The sequence below is a fragment of the Panthera leo genome, chromosome F2 (genome assembly GCF_018350215.1).
Source record: "Panthera leo isolate Ple1 chromosome F2, P.leo_Ple1_pat1.1, whole genome shotgun sequence".
NCBI lineage: Eukaryota > Metazoa > Chordata > Mammalia > Carnivora > Felidae > Panthera > Panthera leo.
Genome location: NC_056695.1, coordinates 37,111,749 through 37,132,363, shown reverse-complemented (window position 1 = coordinate 37,132,363; position 20,615 = coordinate 37,111,749). Strand labels below are relative to the sequence as shown.

The window sequence follows — 20,615 nt, the reverse complement described above, 5'->3', positions numbered from 1 at the left end:
AAAGAAAGGTTTATATTTTGTGAAAACTGTAGCTTGAAGGGTTTTTTGTTTTTGTGTTGTTTTTTTTTTTTCTGGAACTTTTGTTGATTGAGAAAAACTAAAAATGTTTCAAAGGATGCTTTGTTTGAAATATTAGATATTCAAAAATTAGTTCTTTCATTAAATATTTATTGTGCTTTGCTAAGTACTAGAAATAGGAAAATGGATAAGACTTGCTGTCCTCAAGGTATATACAGTTTAGTGCATAAACATCTATGTGTTTTCTGTATAAAATAAACTCAATCTCTCTGATAGTTAAAGGGCCAGCCTGTAGAAAAGATCTGGGGTGCCCCTGTCATGTTTTAAACACTCAGTTTCCTGATCTATAAGATGAAGACAATACGAGTCCTCCTTACTTTAAAATATAACTGAGGGGATGAAATGATATATCTACAAGTATTTTTTTTTAACATTTATTTATTTTTGTGACAGAGAGAGACAGAGCATGAATGGGGGAGGTCAGAGAGAGAGGGAGACACAGAATCTGCAGTCAAATGCTCTACCCCTGAGCTATACCCCCAACAGAGGGAGACACAGAATCTGAAACAGGCTGCAGGCTCTGAGCTGTCAGCAAAGGGGCTTGAACTCACAGACTGTGAGATCATGACCTGAGCTGAAGTCAGACGCTCAGCCGACTGAGCCACCCAGGCACCCCTATCTACAAGTAGTTTTTAAAAAATCCTTTATTAATGTGTCTCAACTTGTGATCTACCAAGGTGATATGTCACTTTGGGTGGGTGGCTCTTGTTAAAAAGGACAGATTCCTATGCTCCACCCCAGACCTGCTGGGATTTTGGGGATTGGGATCTGCATTTTAACAACAGCCCTCAAGTGATCCTTATACACATTTTGTTTGAGAAATTGATTTGGGGGTGCAGACCGTTGTGCAGGCAGCCTTCTGAGAAGGTTCACATGTCCCAGACATGTCACATAAGCTGGAAAGAGCCTTAGACCTAGCGAGGCCATGCAGAAAGAACAGTGGACAGGTAACATGTGGACCAACAAGCAGTTCCTCTCTCAATTCCTTTGCCCTGTGTGGACCCAGTGTCTATGGATCAGTAGGGTGTGAGGTGGGCAAGATGTAGAAACCTGTCAATATGACCGGGGTTAAGTCTTCTGCCAGCCCTGTAGAGTAAGGACTCAGAAGACAGAATATTAAATCACATTTCTTGTCTACCTGAGATGGTGAACTTTGTTAACCCAGTCACTGAAAATTTGTGACTCCATTTATTCAAGAAGGGTTTCGAGGACCTGTTTTTGCTAGGTACTGTGTGAGTCACTGGAGACACTGTGCGGAAATAGCAGACTGGATTTCTGTCCTTGTGCTTTTAACAGGCCAACAGAGTTAAACAAACCATCATACAGTGAACCATGTAATTACAATCATGAAAAGTACTAGGAAGGACAAGTAAAAAGTACAATGAGACATTATAACAGAGACCTAACCTAGACCGGGGGCTCAGAAAACTTAGAAAAATGATGTTGGGGGAAGGGGACGGCTTTTGAGAAAAAGTGTTCAGACAGAAATAAATTTCTCAATTTTTTAAAATTTTAATTTAAATTTAATGTAAATTTCTCAATTTTAAGATTGGCAAAGGTGATGATAGACTTGGACAATGTTTCATAAGAAGTTATTGAGGAAGTAAACATATTTTACTTTTGAAACAAGTCCCTTTTAAAAAGATGAAAAGAGGGGCGCCTGGGTGGCTCGGTGGGTTAAGCGTCCGACTTCGGCTCAGGTCATGATCTCACGGTCCGTGAGTTCGAGCCCCGAGTCGGGCTCTGTGCTGACAGCTCAGAGCCTGGAGCCTGTTTCGGATTCTGTTTCTCCCTCTCTCTCTGCCCCTCCCCTGTTCATGCTCTGTCTCTCTCTGTCTCAAAAATAAATAAACGTTAAAAAAAAAAAAAAAAAGTAAAAAGATGAAAAGATCCTAACTTCCAAAATACTAAGAAACTCAAACATAAGAAAATAACACAAGTGTCTTGCCACAAATGCATCTGCAAGAATTTTTAGTGGGTTTTCTAATAGCCAAAATGCAAGACTGCCTCAATATCCAATAATAGTGGATTATTTAAATAAATATGCTACAAGAACACAGTGGAGTACTATTCAACTTTAAAAATGTTGCTATAGATGACTTATTGGTTGGTTACATAAAAACAAAACGTTTTTGAACAAAACGGATGATCCTCTATTTTTGCAAACATATTTAACAAAGAGGTATACAATGACATAGAAAAATAAATTATGAGCAGTAATGTCATTTTTCTTTGTTTGGGAAGTCTGAATTTTCTAATTTCTCTACAAAGTTTTATCCCAAGGGAAGAATGAGAAAAGTGTATTTTAATTAAAAGTGTTGCAAAAGAGCGGGTGCTCTCTTGGCTGGCTATGAGAAGCTTTGGTTGGGGGAGGGGGTGGGACTGGGAAAGGAGGAAGGACAAAATGTCCACAATGCCTTTCCTGAGAACCAAGAAAAAAGACTTTTGACTTTCAGCCAAAGGGCAGAATGAGACTAAAAGTACAATGTTATATAGCAGAAAGATGAAGTTCTGAAGATAGATTCTTTTGCAGAATTGGAGCTATCCGATAGGAGACGAAGCTGCCTTAGCAGGCGGTGGGAATCTCCTCCGTGCACCTGAGCACCGCGCAGACTAGAGGCCGCAGGACGTTTCCCGTGTGGGTAAGAGATAGACAATGGCTTCTGAGTTCCTTCCAAACTGAAGGGTCTGTGACTTTATGAACTTTAGCTTTTCCCCCAGGACATGCAAATAACCATGTCCTGAGAAACTTAAGGCTCTTATTTACTGGCTCCCGCTTGGAAAGCAGAAAGGGACACTGGAACCCTTGTTTTCATTATGTTTTAATTCCTCATTACAAATCAGGCTTGTGAAAAAAGACATGTGATGTTAATATACTTTTCGTTTTTTTGTTTTTAAGTTTATGTATTTATTTTGAGAGAGAGAGAAAGCGAGGGAGCAGGTGGGGAGGGGGCAGAGAGGGGCGGGGGGAGAGAGAAAATCCAAAGCAGGCCCTACACCACTAGTCTGGAGCCTGATGTGAGACTCAAACTCACACACCGTGAAATCATGACCTGAGCCGAAGTCTGACACTTAAGCGACTGAGCCACCCAGGTGCCCCTTTATCCTTTTCATTCTTTTTTACGAGTCTCATCCAATTATTTCTCTGAGACCCAGAATTATCTTTTATTTTTGTTCAAAAGCCCTCAGCTGCAGGACTTGGTGAATGTTTACTGTCTTCTAAAAGTCTCATCTAATCTCTTTTTTTTTTTAAACAGCTTGAGTCCAAAGTTCAGTGGCTTTGGCCATGAACAGTGGTGACAAAATTGAGGTCTCCCTTGTTTTTTAAAAAATGCATCTATCACAAGAGGTGTATTTATGAGCAGTTGATACATTATAATACTGGGGATTTCAAGGTGGAGCTTCATGGAGGCTCACATCTTGTTACTGACCATTCTAGACCCTCGTCCTGAGACAGTAGGCTGCAGCACACTTCATGCATTGTGTTCCAGTCTTCACTCATCCATTCCTTTTTGGATGGTTGCAAAGAGCATGAGTCACTTCAGAGGGGGCATTCAAAGAAGTGTATGTGTTATTTTGACAGTGGTGCCACAGAGACACAGGCATTTCTCCTTGCTCCAAATACCATGAAAAGCAGGAGAGCTAATACTTTCAATCACTTTTCTTTACTAGGAAAAATAACGACATTGGTTTGTTTGGAAGCCCTTTTACACACAGCCCAACAGGATGCAAGCTGCCTCGTGATGTGACTGCTAGGGTGCTGGACTCAGAATACAAATTAAATGCCGAGCTCCCTCTAGTGTCACGATACAGCCGGCATTTAAGAACTTGGATATTGTACATATTTCACAGTATGAGTCAATTATTTTTAATTCCATTAAATTTAGTTACTTTCCATTCTGCTTAATTTTATACAACATATTGCCTTTTTTAAATGTTTATTTACTTATTTTGAGGGAGAGATAGTGTGTGCGAGCAGGAGAGGGGCAGAGAGAATGGGAGCGAAAGAGAGAATCCCAAGCAGGCTCCACACTGTCAGCACAGAGCCTAATGCGGGGCTGGATCTCAGGAACAGTGAGATCCTGACCTGATTTGAAATCAAGAGTCAGATGTGTAACCAACTGAGCCCCCCCGGTGCTCCCATGCAACGTTATTTCTTGAGTCAGAATTTTGTGAAGAAACATTTAATAAACTATAATTTGAAAACATCACTAAAAATGGAAATTACAACTAAAAACGTTTTGTGTGATTATAGCATAGGGTAAATAAGAGAATATTCCAGAATACTGTGTTCGTATAAGACACCCCTTCTCCCTGCAACAACATCAACAACAACAACAACAACAACAACACACACACACACACAAACACACACACACACACACACCAGTTCTATTTCAATATACTCTCCTTGATGTCCAACAAATAGGGGTCTCCTTCATTTGCATGTTGAGAGTAAGATGTGGGTTACTCCCTGGATATGGAGGGAATAACTGCTACCACTATAGGAAAAACAGAGATCCTGTAAGCATGTTTTATTGATGAACCATTAGGGCTATGTTCATGCCTTTTCTTTAAAAAGATATATAATTGATTGAAAACACTGCAAGGGAGCAGTGAGCAGGACAGCAAAGGAGAAACTGTCTGCCCAGATGCAGTGGTGAAGAGGGGCTACAGTTAAGGGGGAAGTGAGGAGGTATGAGAACACACGGAATTTCCCTTTTTGGTAGCTGTGCCTGGTGGTAAGTAGCCCATTGGTCATTTAGGGCCCATGGTTATTTTGAGGAGGGCTGCCTAATGAGCCTGTTTGTATTCAGGCCGGTGGTGGTGGCTGTGGTGGCTATGGTGGCTGTGGGTGCTTTTACCTTACTCGCGTTTGCATTGCTCAGGCCTGTTGCCTAAAAGCGGTCTCTACATCTCCCCGCCCCCCACACACATATCAATAATGACAAGTCTTTGGCATTTAGACAGAGGTAAATCTGTCTAATCATCTTCTGTAACTGCTTCATGCTGGAAAGGGAGGGGGCACCCTGTTCCTACCTAAACTGGTCAGTCCATCAGGGGGTTTGTGCAGTTTTAGACCAGAGCATGATATTGTATTAATGTGATGATAGGCATCTTGAGTGAAATTCCTTGGTGGCCAGGTCTGTGGGATTTAGGGGTGAGGGGACCATCTGATGGTATGGGCTGGGATCCTTGTTGAACCACCATTCGGATATGGAATTGTTGGATTCACTCAGACACATAGGAACATGTTTTGCCTGCAGATCAAGATGGCAGCTGGATGCACAGGAACAAAGGAAAAGGAGGGGCCTGAAAGAATCGAGGTAGCTGAGAGTCAGCTAGCATTAGGAAAGGGTCCCAAGTGAGCCTGTGGCATGTGCAGATTTGCCCCAGGTGATCCATAGACAGAGTGGGAGTGGAGAGAAAAGGGGTCCTTCCCTTCACAGGTGCAGGCAATCCAACCTGTTGGCCTTCGGACCTTTAGATCACATGAAGGAGTCATCCTGGCCAGAGACCTTCAGTTGTCTGAGGAGTACTAGCTAAACCACCAAAGGGCTGAGAAGAGAAAGGAGAGGGAGAGAAGGATCCCTTTGAAGGGCAAGAGGGGAAATCCCTCACCATTTGGGGCAAGAAGGGTCCTACTGGCTCCTTTTGGGGCTTAAGGTCCTCACCAAGGAGTAACCTCCCCTAGAGGTCATCAGTTCCCCAAGGACTACTAGAGTCGGTGCACTGAGGGAAAGTCCCGAGAAAATCCCAGAGAACCTGAGAAGAGCCCCAGGCTGGCAAAGCCTCCATGTACGGGCCACCAAATGTGGGGCAACCGGATTGGGTGGAGGCCAGTGGCATGGGTGGTGAAAGAATTCACCCAAGGCAGAACAAAGGAGATAAAAGTTTATTGAATATACCGAAGGGAGCAGGGGCAGGACAGCAAAGGAGAGACTATTTGCTTATTTATGCCTTTTGAATGTGTTAAAAAAATTTTTTTTTTAATGTTCATTCATTTTTTTTTCAAAAATTTTTTTTAACATTTATTCATTTTTTGAGAGTGAGAGAGACAGAGCATGAGTGGGGGAGGGGCAGAGAGAGAGGGAGACACAGAACCTGAAGCAGGCTCCAGGCTCTGAGCTGTCAGCACAGGGCCCTATGCGGGGCTTGAACTCACGGACCGCGAGATCATGACCTGAGCTGAAGTCGGACACTCAACCAACTGAGCCACCCAGGCGCCCCTTTTCATTTTTGAGAGAGAGAAAGAGCACAAGCCTTGCAGGGGCAGAGAGGGAGGGGGATAGAGGATCTGAAGCACAGAGCCCTACACTGGGCTCAAACCCACCAGCTGTGAGATCATGACCCGAGCCGAAGTCAAATGCTTAACCTACTGAGCCACCCAGGCGCCCCTTTTTAATGTGTTTTCAAAAGTCCAAAGAGGCCAACATGGTACTGGTTGTGAGTTTTGATTTTCTACACCCAAACCACTCATCTTACGTATCATCTATTCTCAAATCTTGTGTTCATGATTCAATATAAGAAAATTGCAACCTAAAATAGTTACTAGAACAGAAACATCTATTGGACACTTGCTGTTCCCCTCCTATCTTCCCCCATCTTAGCACCAGAATGACATTTGAAAAGCCCCATCTTGCCCTACTTACGAGGCCTGAAGGAAGAGTCAGCAGTGACAGGAGCTAGGGATCCAGAGTCACACTGCTGGGTTCATGTCCTGGCTGTGACCCTTGCTGGCTGCATGATCTGGGGCGAGTTGGTACACTTTGTCTGAAAAATGAAGATAAATAATAACAGTACCTACTTCGCAAGACTAAATAAGCCCCTCGCATGTAACAAAACCCCAGCAAGGTGATACGCTGTCTGATGAAGAAGGCAGAGGCCAATTCCTGAGCTGGTTATTTTACATAGGTCTCTCAGCAGCAGGCTTTCCCAAACAGTACTTTTTCTGTTTCAAGAAAGAGGTTTGTGAGAGTGTCCTCAGTAACAAGACAAAAACCGAATTTTTTTCCTACCTGATCCTATTGACTCCATGGAGTCTAAATTCTTTTGCACGTGGCTAAAATCTCTCAACCATCTTTCCGAGACTCCCTTTTATAAACAAACACTCCACTCTTTTTTTTAATGTTTGTTTATGTTTGAGACAGAGATACAAAGAGAGAAGGAGAGAACGGGTAGGGGAGGGGCAGAGTGAGAGAGGGTCAGAGGATCCAAAGCCGGCTGTATACAGACAGCAGAGAGCCTGATGTGGGGCTCGAACCCACGAACCGTGAGATCACAACCCGAGCTGAAGTTTGACCCTCAACCGACTGAGCCAGCCAGGTGCCCCAAGAACACTCCACTATTTTGAATACAGATTCTTTACTGCTGCCAAACTGGTTTATTCACTGTCCTCAGACATACCCTTATCTCTTCTTTAACCCTTCCTTCTTTCTTCCCTCCCTCTCTCCTTCCTTCCTTCCTTCCTTCCTTTCTTCCTTCTGGACTGGCCTGTACCTCAATCTTCTCTGTCACTATCCTTACAGATTAGCTAAAACACCGTTTCCTCAGTAGACATTAGCTCAGGAAAGTTACTCTGGAGTATAAAGTACACTATATGCATCTCTCAGCAGCTAACTTGAAAATATTGTGATGCACTTGTGTGATATTGGGGTGTCTCAGGAAGACCACACTTACAGACTTGCCTCTGAGTGGAGAGCGGAAAGAATCCAGCTCTCTCACTTTCATGGTGACTCCTATTGTGGGAAAGGATGCCAAGCTTACTACTCACCAGAGGTTGCCTGGTTACCATCAAAATATTTCCCAAGTTTCTGATTTTGTCAAAATTAATAGGCCCTGATACTTCTAAGAATATGACACACAAAAAAACTTATTTGTAGATTTTCTTGTGTTTAATTTAGAAACATTTGGCATTTCAAATTAATATTGGTTAAAATTGCCAAGTTTGATTACCTGAAGACACAAACAGGATAATTTATCCTCAGAATTTCACATGATCATCTATGCATTTTAACTTAAATTTTTTTTTCCTTATGTTTACTTAGAGAACGTGAGCAAGAGAGGGGCAGAGAGAGAGTGGGACAGAGGATCCAAAGCAGGCTTCGAGCTGACAGCAGAGAGCCTGAGGTGGGCTCAAACTCACAAACCGTGATTGTGACTTGAACCAAAGTCTGACACTTAACTGCCCCAGTGTCTCGCATTTTAACTTTTCAAAAGAGCTTCCACATCTATCATCTCATTTCATCTTTCCTACAAATTCAATAAAATTATTTTTCAAATGGGCTTTAAGTGACCAGGATTGAGAACTGGAGAAGCATATTTAACTTCTGAAGGTCCCAATGGGTCCCTGAATGGAATCCTTTCATTGGGACTCTATGTGAATCACTGATTCCCTTTGAATGATCTAAGGCAGGTCTTATCTCAGAAACCCAAGGCTGGATTGGATGTCTCCACACCTTCCTGTGTGACTCTTTTTTGCTATTATTCAACATCTCTCATCAAAGATGCAGAGTATGGGCAGAGGAGGAAAGACATAGGAAGGAAGAGAGACATGTTCAAATTCAGAAAAATATAACACACATCAGAAACGGTGGAAGCAAAGGACCTTCTGGAGGAAAGACAGGGAAATGCACAATCAGCCGTTCTCAAAGCCGGGTGTGGTTATCTGGGCATCGTACAAGCTCTGGAAAGATATGAGGGTTTTCCAGTATTGCAGACTCTGTCGTGCTGCTCTTAGGGGAGGATTGATTCCAGGGAGAAAATAGTCATGAAGTAATTATTAAATAAAGGGAAAACATTTCTCAGAACATTCAAGAATATATGAGCTCATATAGCTATTTGTCAAACCATGAAACACCTATTACATTCAAGATTCCGGAGATACAGTTATAAAGAACACAGCCTTGCTCTCAGGGAGATTATAGGTCAAAGGGGAAGAGCAAATAATATTAATAATAATAATAATTATTATTATTATTATTATTATTATTAAATTCTTACCCTACGTGAAACTTTTTTACACTTGACATTACTTAATCTTCACAACCCAATGATGTGGTTAGCATTATTTTCACTTTATAGATATGGCGACTAAGGTACAGTTAAGGTGCAAGTTAAGTAACTTGTCTAGACTTCCATAGCTGGCAAATGGCAAAACTGGAAATTTGAACCCAGCGAGTGCAATACCAAAACCTTCGCCCTTCAGCTCTTATCTCCCTAAACAGTGCTTCACTGATTTCCTTGGGAAACATTGTATGGAACAATTTCATTGTGTCATCCTCGTAAGGGATCTGTGGATACCAGGGGTTGGATTCACTCATTACAAAGATGGAGGCCAAAGATAATACGAGGCAGTGTGGTAAGTGTTAGTAGAAGTCAACACAGGAGCTTGGTGAAGGCATTGGTTAGGAAAAGCCTCCTGTAAGAGTCAATATCTGACCTGAGCCTGATAAATGAGTAGATATCAGACAGGCAAAGAGGGAGGAAAGTGCCTCTGGGCAGAGGAAATCGGATGTATGAATGCTTGAAAGACCATGGTTTGCTGAGTGAACAGAAGGAATCAACATAGTATGAAGCAGGGGCCAAGGGAAGGACTAGAAGAGAGAAGAGAAATGAGAAAGCTGAATAAGTGAAGGCCAGATAATGAAGAGTCTCTTTATTTAATATTTTAAACATTTTATTGTTTCTGTAAAAGTGAGATGTGTTTATTTTTTGAAAAGGATTCTTATATGTATATATATATATATATATATATATATGATAACAATTCATAAAAGTACAAAGAAGAAACTAAAAACCACCTGCACTACTCTCTCTCACTCTGAGATTACAACTATGACATTTCACTGAACATCCAGTATCTTTCTCTATGTATATAAACATATGAGTACAAGGATAGAGATATAGAAGTGACATCATACTGTGTATGTTGTTCTGTACCTCCCCACCATTTATATGGCAATGACAAGAATCTTTGGCTTTATTCGGAAGTGAAGGATTTGCAGCAAGATGGTAACATAATCATATTTGTATATTATGAAACAACATAACAGCATCGCCTAGTATAAATTTGAGGTCATGTGGTGGCAGGAAGGAAGATCAAGGAACCCAAGAAGGCAGTGATGATGACATGAACCAGGGAATGGTGATGAATTGGAGAAAAAGGGATTGATTCAGATAACAGGAGGCAGGCTCAGTGGCCTCTCTGGCTGTGGAGGCAGGGGTTGTTCAGTGGTGGGAGGTGAGGAGCGAGAGAGAAATCTCCAACTGATTTCTAGGTTGCTGGTTCTGGATTGGATGTGTAGGTATTAGCATCAGTCACTAGCAGTTTGGGGTGCCTATGGGATGTCCAATTGAAGAGAGCAGGTAACTATTCAAATATATAAGTCTGGAGCTCAAGATAGAGACCAGAGCTGAAGATAGAATTCTGGACATCATCAGAAGTTAAAACCAAGGGAACTAAGAACGGAACAATGAGGACACCTATACACACACACACACACACACACACACACACACACACACACACAGCTCCTAAAGCCCTTATAATTTCTTTTGTAATAACAATACTAGGAGTATCTCTTATTCTTATGGTTGTCTTTGCCCCAGTCCCTGACAGAACTTCTAAAATGTTGTAAATCCCTAAGTGATAAGAACATAAGTAGCATCTCTTGCTCTAATGAGGTGGTTCTGGGTGGGCTCCTGAATAGGGGCTGGTCACAAGAAAGTCCAAGCCATTATTAAAAGCTTGGAATTTTCAGCCCTATCCCCCACCTTCCAAGAAGGGAAAGGGTCTAAAAATGGAATTTATAATTGATCATGCCTACATGAGGAAACCTCCATAAAATCCCAATAGTGGGATGTTCAGGGACCTTCCAGGTTGGTGAACACATCCAGTCACAGATAATTGCTTGGCGTGAGGAAAAACCTACATGTATTTGGTGACCCAGAAGAGAAGCATTCTCTGTCTTTGAAGAGAGATACAGAAAAGAAACATCATAAGAAATAACTGGGGTTTACCCTACACAAAAGGAGGAAAATTGAGTTTTTCTTAAACAGATGGCTTTTCTCTTCTTTACAATGTATGAGACCTCAGCTGGGAAGATAGGAAGGCTGAAATTACTTGATGCCTAAGGCTAGAATCATCTGAAAGCTTATTCACTCATGTCTGGCAGTTCAGACCTCAGCTGGAGCTGTCCAGCTCTTGGGTTTTATGAGCAAATGTCCCAAGAGAACAAAGCAGAAGCTGTATTGTCTTTAAATTTTTTTAAATGTTTATTTTTGAGAGAGGAGACAGAACACAAGCAGGGAGAGGCAGAGAGAGACAGAATCTGAAGCAGGTTTCAGGCTTCAAGCTGTCAGCACAGAGCCTGACGTGAGGCTCGAACTCATGGACCATGAGATCGTGACCGGAGCCAAAGTTGGACGTTCGACCAACTGAGCCATCCAGGTGCCCCCAGAAGCTATATTGTCTTTTAAGACTAAGCTCAGAATACTATGGTGGCATTTCTGCCATAGTAAAGAACACGCTAAGATTCAAGGGGAGGGAACATAATCCGTAGCATTCAATGGGTGGAGTGTCAAAAGTCAAAGTCACATTGTAAATACATGTAGGGTGAGAGATATTGTTGTGGTCATCTTTGCAAACTACAATCTGCCACAACTCTTCTGTTCCTCACTATTTGTTCATTACTATAGCCTTTTATTTATGCTTCTCTTGTCAGCCATGCCACAATGGTGACAACATTAAGTAAGCAATCAGCTAAAAGCCCTACTTTGTTTCCAAATGATCGGAGAAACTAGCTCTTCCCCTTTCTCCTCATACATACTTTTAAGCTGAGGCTTTGTGATAATTAATATTAAATTTAATTATCAATCAATAAACATTTATTGAGAATCTGTCATTTGCTAAATATCTCTTCGACAATGGAGATAGGCTGAACGTAATAAAGAAAAATGGTTTCTTTTTTTTTTAATGTTTATTTATTTTTGAGAGAGAGAGAGAGACAGAAGGTGAGCAGGGAGAGGCAGAGAGAGAGGGAGACACAGAATCCAAAGCAGGCTCCAGGCTCCCAGCTGTCAGCACAGAGCCTGACATGGGGCTTGAACCATGAAATGTGAGATCATGACCTGAGTTGAAGTTGGCACCTGACTGAGCCACCCAGGTGCCCCAAGAGAAATGGTTTCTTATCTTAAGAAGTTTACTATCTGGAGAAAAATACAGATCAATGAGAGATTTAAAAATAGGTGAGCGGTACCTGGGTGGCTTGGTCGGTTAAGTGTCTGACTTCGGCTCAGGTCATGATCTCACGGTTTGTGGGTTTGAGCCCTGTGTTGGGCCTGTGCTGACAGCTCAGAGCCTGGAGCCTGCTTTGGAATCTGTCTTCCTCTCTCTCTGCCCCTCCCTCGCTTGTGTTCTGTCTCTCTCTCTCTCAAAAATAAATAAACATAAAAAAAATTAAAAAAAAATAGGTGTTATAAAGTTCTATCAGCTTGTTTTATCAGTCACTGGTAGGACATAATTTGTTGTCAGGGTATTGTATCATGAAACAATTTAATCTTTTTTAATGTTTATTTATTTTTGACAGAGAGAGAGAGAGAGAGAGACAGAGCATGAGTGGGGGAGGGGCAGAGAGAGAGGGAGACAGAGAATCGGAGGCAGGCTCCAGGCTCTGAGCTGTCAGCACAGAGCCCGACGTGGGGCTCGAACTCACAGACCGAGAGATCATGACCTGAGCTGAAGTCGGACGCTCAGCCGACTGAACCACCCATGCGCCCCTATCATGAAACAATTTAATGGCCTGCTAGATTCCAGACAGACACCCCATGCCCCTGGCATTCCCCGATCTACCAGTCTGATGACTTCGCAAAGAAGGAAATGAAGAAATTGAGCCAGCACTTGTGTTCATAAGGTCATGCTGCCTCAGAGTGATCGCTGCTTCCTCTTTTCTCCTCATTTTCTTATTTTGAATGTTTGAATAATCTTAAGCACCTTCCTAAATGTTTAGTAACTCTCTGTACTTCCTTTTATTATAGACTCAGAACTCTCTAGAATCTTTCTGAAAATACCAAACATGACTATTTTAGCATTTTATTCTCTGGCCTATATTGTGTTTTCTCAGGGGTTATTTCTGCTTATTGGGTTCAGTGCTTTCCTTGCCAGCTTCTTTGTTGTTTGATTATTCTTGGTTGTTTGGCCATATTTGTAAGTGAGATCTTAATTTGAACATTATTGGTGGCTGGAGACAGTAAGAATTCTTGTTTGCTTGGCTAGAAGCTCAAGTTTATTTGTTTTGTTTTAATTTATTTTTAATGTTTATTTTTGAGAGAGAGAGAGAAAGAGCGAGTGCATGAGCAGGGGAGGGGCAAAGAGAGAAGGAGACACAGAATCCTAAGCAAGCTCCAAGCACGGTGGCTCGAACCCACAAACCCACAGTGAGATCATGACCCAAGCTGAAGTCAGGCTCTCAACTGAGCCACCTAGGCATCCCTAGAAGCTCACGTTTAGATTAAATCAGCTCTGACTCCAGTGGTGGTGGGCTTTCCTTTAAGATGTGAGTATGGTCTATGTTGAAGACATGCGGCTCTCCTTTGCCTGTGACAAGGTCCTAATTCTCTGCACCAGAGAGAACGTGAGATCCTTTTTTGAGAGAATCTTACTTGAAAAGTGACCGTATGCAGCCTGGGCCATGTGTCAGCATCAGCGTTAGACAGCACAGGGACCGGCTTGGCTTCACAAGTTAGCTTCCCGCCTGGCCACGGCTCACTTCCTCCAGCCGACTTCTGATTTTGATGGCAAGGCCTTTGCAGAATTCTGCTGGGAAAACTTGTAATTTTTAAATTAAGGTTTTAATTTTATTTCCAGTATAGTTAACATATGGTGTCATATTAGTTTCGGATGTACAAAATAATGACTCAACAATTCTATAAATTACTCAGTGCCCATCATGGTAAGTGTGCTTTTCTAGCCCCATCACCATGTCACCCGACCCACCCCACTCTGGTATCCATCCATTTGTTCTCTAGAGTTAAGAGTCTGTTTCTTTGACTTTCTCCCCTTTTTTTTTCCCTTTTGCTCATTTGTTTTGTTTCTTAAATTCCACATAGAGTAAAATCATATAATATGTATCTTATTCTGACTGACTTATTTTGCTTAGCATTATGCTCTCCAGCTCCATCCATGTTTTTGCAAATGGCAAGATTTCAATCTTATTCACTGACAAATAGTATTCTGTTGTATATATGTACCACTTCCTCTGTATCCATTCATCTATTGACAGACACTTGGGCTGCTTCCGTGTTCTGGCTATTGTAAATAATGTTGCAATAAACATAGGCGTGCATGTCTCCCTCTGAACTGGTGTTTTTGTATTTTTTGAGTAAATAACTGAGCAGTGTGATTACTGGATCTTAGGGTAGTTCTATTTTTAACTTTTTGAGGAACCTCCAGAGTGTTCCACAGTGACTGCACCAATTTGCATTCCCACCAAGAGTGCATGAGTGTTCCTTTTTCTCTATATCCTTGCCAACACTTGTTTTCTTCTGTTTTTGATTTTAGCCATTCTGACAGGTGTGAGGTGATATCACATTGCAGTTTTGATATGCATTTCCCTGATAGTGAGTGATATTGAGCATCTTTTCATGTGTCTTTTGGTCACCTATATATCTCTTTGAAGGTTTGTTCATGTCTTCTGCCCATTTTTTAATCGAATTACTTGTTTTTTGGGTTTGAATTATATACATATTTGGGTTTTGAGCTCTTTATAGATTTTGGATACTAACCCTTTATCAGATATATCATTTGTAAATATCTTCTTTCATTTAGTAGGTTGCCTTTTAGTTTTGTTGATTGTTTCCTTCGCTGTGCAGAAGTTTTTATTTTGATGTAGTCCCAATAATTCATTTTTGCTTTTAGTTCCCTTGCCCCTGGAGACATGTCTAGAAAAATGTTGCTATGGTCAATGTCAGAAATTACTGCTTGTGCTCTCTTTTAGGATTTTTTATGATTTCAGGTCTCACATTCAGGTCTTTAAGGGAAAACTCGTATTTTTAAAGTTTTCTTTCATGGTCTGGATTTGTGGGTTACTAGCTCTGTTTCATTTCAGCATCTATATATTCCAGAAATTTCTCACTGTTCAGGTTGACTATTAGTAACCCCCTTCTGAATTTTCTAAAACTTATTTAGATTTATTTTGCTTTAATGCTACTCTTCTGACATTCCTTTGGGATTTGGGAAGAGAGGTAAATGTGTGTGTTTAGTCAGCCAGCTTTGGTGGGAAGCCATCACTGCCCCCCCCCCCCCCCCACCTTCTGTGATAACCTAGGGTTAGAAAGTTCTAACAGGGATCACAGCAACCTTGCCCCGCATATGGGGCAATTCTCTCTAAGAAGAGAGCATTTTTTTCTCTGTTCTTAAATTAGGGCATCTCTGTATCTGGTTCTCTTGCATCTCAACCATTCTTTGCAATTTTCAAAGATTACTGACGGTAGTCCTTTGCCGACACTGACAACTCACTCCTTTTAGTGCTCCGGAAAGTATTTCACTTGAACACTGAAAATAGCTAAATGATCGTATCATTCTTCACCTATCAAATGGACTTCAGCTCCTTGTTAAGTGTGTTTGGTTTATCTTTTCAAGTGTTGGGAACTTTTCATTGATTATCTTTTTCTTGATAGGAAAGAAGAAAGTCAGATGGAAGTTATGTATTCTACTTTTTTTTTTTTAAGTGTTAAACAGGACCTCATCAATAAGGATAAGGAACCCCTTTTGTCTTTATTATCTCTGGCCTTTTTCCTTTTTTTTTCCCTCAAGTCTAACCTCATTTAAAGCTTCAGCATTCCTGTCATTATTCATAGAGGGCTGACCACAACTCTAAAGTTGCTTTGGATTTTATACCACTACTGTTTTTTGTACCTGTCCTTTTTTTTTTTTTTTAATTTTTTTTTAACATTTATTTATTTTTGAGAGAGTGAGACAGAGGATGAGTGGGGGGAGGTGGGGAGAAACAGAATCCAAAGCAGGCTCCAGGCTCTGAGCTGTCAGCACAGAGCCCGACGCAGGGCTCAAACTCACGGACAGGACTGCGAGATCATGACCTGAGGCAAAGTCGGCTGCCCAACCGACACCCAGGGGCCCCATGTACCTGTCCTTTTAAAGTCTGAGTGTTTGAAAGAACTCCATGCACAATGTTAGTAGCTCAGGGGCATTAAGATAGAAGAGAAACTAAAGATCAGAGAATAAATAGTGAACCGTTGGTGATGAAATACAGGCGGCATGAACAGCAAATTCTGAAGACCTTGCTGGTCGAATATCTCCTATGTAACAGCTCCCCTGCTGAGGCACTAGATTCCATCCATCACCTCTGACCTGTGTTGCAATAGCTCTTTCCCATAAAGGGGACATGTCTGAATCACCTAGACCAGCAGACTATTCACCTGACTAGTCATGTACACAGCATTTTACTGATTGCAAAGCTCCTTCATGTTTGCGTTTTGTACTTCAGTTTCTTCGCTATTCTCATAAGAATTCTTTGTTTGTTTTTTAATGTTTATTTATTTTGGAGAGAGTGAGAGAAAGAGCACGAGTGGGGCAGGGGCAGAGAGCAAGAGGGAGACACAGAATCCTAAGCAGCTCCAGGCTCTGAGCTGTCAGCACAGAGCCCAATGCGGGGCTCAAACTCAAAAGCCCTGAGAACATGACCTGAGCCAAGTCAGACTGGGCCACCCCGGTGCCTCTCATAACAATTCTTTGAAAGGAAGGAGGAAGTTACTAGCCAGGTAGGAACTGGCTATTTTTAGGCACAGAGGAAGGTGTTGGGAATATGCAGTAAGTACTCTCTTTCCCTGGCTCTGTTTTATAACCCCTTCTTCCTCTCTTTGAAACCCTTGCCTTGGATTAATTAGTCCAATGTTCTCTTGAGTTTCCTCTTACCTTTCTAGTCCTTCTCAGCCTCCTTTGCTAGTTCTACTCCCTTTTGTCCATTAGAACTTGAATCCTTTTGAAAAGGCAAAAGCTTGCAGCATCCAAAATGGTGTTTTTTGTTTGTTTTTTTTTTATGGAACTTAACTCAGAACATTATTTTTGCCATGTGCAAAACAGTTTACTTTTAGGTTATTCCCAATGAAAGTTGGAATTGGAAAGAAAAGAAAAGGAACCAGAAGCGTGGTAGGTTAAAAATGTGCTGAGATAGCTCCTCACAATTTGAAAATAAAACTGGCTTCTTAACAAATGGCAGAAATGTCCTAGTGCTTTTACTAATCCATTTAAAATCCGGTAAAAATAGGGCACCTGGGGGGCTCAGTCAGTTAAGCGACTAACTCTTGAATTCCGCTCAGGTCATGATCCTAGCGTCTTGGGATGAGTCCCTTGATGGGTTCTATGCTGAGTATGGAGCCTGCTTGAGATTCTCTCTCTTCCTCTCTCTCTGCCACTCCCCCACTCACATCTCTCTCAAAATAAATAAATGAACTTGAAAAAATAAATTAAAAATAAAATCTGCTTAAACCTATTTCTAATTGCATTCAAAAACATTTTTGGCTACATCAAATTAGTTAATACAATTCAGAATAATAATAACCATTTGTAGATAAAATTAGGAACTCTCATTGGAAATGCTAAGAACTACCTGAATGTGTGCAAAGAGTAGACCATTATCTCCCTGCCAAGTCTGTATGTCCATGTTGTTATTGATATAAAGGGCAGTTCTAATATCCATATATATATTAACTCTTTAAATTTCATTGGAAATGAATTTTATTGTGTACCTTTCATGGGCCACTTAGCTAGTGTGCTTAACTTTTTAGAGTGATTGTGGGGATGGGGGACAGGAACAAAGATGTGTGTCAGTTGGGGGGTGGGGTTGGGCAGGTAGTGGTTATAGCTATGGCCAAGAAGCGTTCTCAGATCTTGACCAGTTCTTTAAAAAAGGTATGTTATGTTTTCATCAGGAAGAGGAGAAGTAGCATAAATAATTTAGGGAACCCTACATCAATACTTTAAAAGGAATTAGAACACACCCTTCTAATTATCATTGAATCTGCTTTTATAATGAAAAATAATAACTTTTTCCCTCATGATGAAAGTAATCCATATTCATTTATTTAATTTAGAAAATATAGACAAGCAAATGGAAGAAATCACACCTGTAATCCCATCACCCACAGATATACTTTCTATATTCTTCCATTCATTTTGTACCAAATGGTGTCATAATATACACCCCATTTGTAACTTGTTTCTTTCACAGAGCAATATTGTTACTATCCTTTGACAAAAATCTCTAAATCTAAATCTATCAATATCTAAAGCATGAAATGGGTAATCCTCAAAATTCTAGTTTTTATTACCACGGAACTAATAAACTTAACTTTCAAGTTAAGTTTACAGGCTACAGATGTGTTCACATAGTCATAATATGTTTTTGTAAAATTTGCAGAAATAAGATATTAAAACATTTTTTTTCTTAAAGAGAACCCTCCCCAATTTTACAAGTGTGAGGTCTCACAAAACCTGCATCAATCCCTGGTAGTACATCCTTTCCTTTCCCACTTCCATTAATTCAGCAAATATTTTTGAGTATTTATTACGGGCCACACACTGTTCTAGGTACTTGAGACACATCAATGAACAAAACTGAAAGAGACTTACTCTGCAGTGAGGAGAGGGAGGCAGTGAACACAAGGAAGTAATTATGTTGTATGCTGTCCAGTGGTATTTGCTGTGGAGAAACAGCAGGGAAGAGGGTAAAGGAGATTACTATTTTGGCAAAGAGAGGAGGTCTGGTAAAATTTAAAAAGATGGGTAAAGCCTTATAGAAAAGAGAACATTTGTGCCAAGACAGGGAGCCCATTTTTTTGAGAGCATTTATACATCCTTCTCATTATTATTTCAGTGTATACAAATATTGAATCATTGTGCTGTATACCTGAACTAGTATAATGTTAGATGTCAATTACACCTAAGAAAAAACTCACAGCATTTTAAAGTTTTATCTCTAACCAGGATTAAATACAAATAAACTTTTATTTTTAACCAGGATTAAATATGTTAAATACATAGGTGCATATGAATATATACCTATACATAGTTTAAAATTTTGTTTTAAATATAGTTTTGCTTGGTAACAACTTAATAATTCTACTAACATGAAAATAATAGATTTTAAATGGAAATTAGAGGAATGGCTATCCTGAGTTCTTGACCCTTTCACAATGATTTACAAGAAATTACATAACCTTGATTTTAAAAATCATAATTTAAGGGGTGCTTGGGTGACTCAGTCAGTTAAGCATCCAACTCTTGATTTCAACTCAGGTCATGATCTCACAGTCATGGGATTGAGGCCTGCATCGGGATCTGTGCTGATAGCATGAAGCCTGCTTGGAATTCTCCCTCTCTCTTTCTCTCTCTCTCTATTTGCCCCTCCCCTGCTTGTGTGCTCTCTCTCTCTCTCTCTCTCTCTGTCTCTCTCAAAATAAAATAGATTAAAATAAAAATTTTTTAAAATCACAATTTAAGCCTTGTCTAGCACAGGCAGCCCACAGAGAGTAGAATCTGATACTTTTTACAACTGCTAAAGTACACATCTGAGTGATACAGAAGTTCCCAAATTTAAAGGGCACTTCTGTACATGGTGAAAAAAAACCTCTTGTCAACAGAATGCAATTTATACTAACCCTAAAATTTGATGGCACTTTTGATTCTGCCTATTTTTAACAGGCATATATTTATGTATAGATTATACGTAAGAAGCCTAGAATGATATGCAGGAAAATGTCAACAGTACTTATTTTTGTGCTTATTGGTAGCGAGCTTATTTTGTGATTATCTACACCTTTTGACTTTTCCACAATGTGCACGTGTTACTTGAATAAAAACATAATTTTTATGTTTTCCATGCTTCCATATTTGACCTTTTTTTTCTTTTTAATTTAATTTAATTTTTAAAATTTACATCCAAGTTAGCATATAGTGCACAAAGATTTCAGGGGGAGATTCCTTAATGCCCCTTACCCATTTAGCCCATCCCCCTTCCCACAACCTCTCCAGTAACCCTCTGTTTTTTCTTCATATTTAAGAGTCTCTTATGTCTTGTTCCCCTCCCTGTTTTTATATTATTTTTGCTTCCCTTCCTTTGTGTTCATCTGTTCTGTGTCTTAAAGTCCTCATATGAGTGAAGTCATATGATATTTGTCTTTCTCTGACTAAATTCGCTTAGTATAATATCCTCTAGTTCCATCCTTGTAGTTGCAAATGGCAAGATTTCATTCTTTTTGATTGCTGAGTAATACTCCATTGTGTATATATATATATACACCACATCTTCTTTATCCATTCATCCATCGATGGACATTTGGGCTCTTTCCATACTTTGGCTATTGTTAATAGTGCTGCTATAAACATTGGGGTGCATGTGTGCCTTTGAAACAACACTCCTGTATCCCTTGGATAAATACCTAGTAGTGCAGTTACCGGGTTGTAGGGTAGTTCTATTTTTAATTTTTTGAGGACCCTCTGTACTGTTTTCCAGAGTGGC

General features: G+C 40.5%; 1 long non-coding RNA gene across 1 annotated transcript; it reads right to left on the bottom strand.

Moving 5' to 3' along the window:
* Positions 1 to 6,733: 6,733 nt before the first annotated feature.
* LOC122210914 lies at positions 6,734 to 18,798 on the bottom strand. Its single transcript, XR_006198371.1, has 3 exons — positions 18,728 to 18,798; positions 13,741 to 13,894; positions 6,734 to 6,852 (listed from the first exon to the last, which is right to left on the bottom strand). It is a non-coding gene; the product is annotated as an uncharacterized LOC122210914 (long non-coding RNA).
* Positions 18,799 to 20,615: the final 1,817 nt, after the last annotated feature.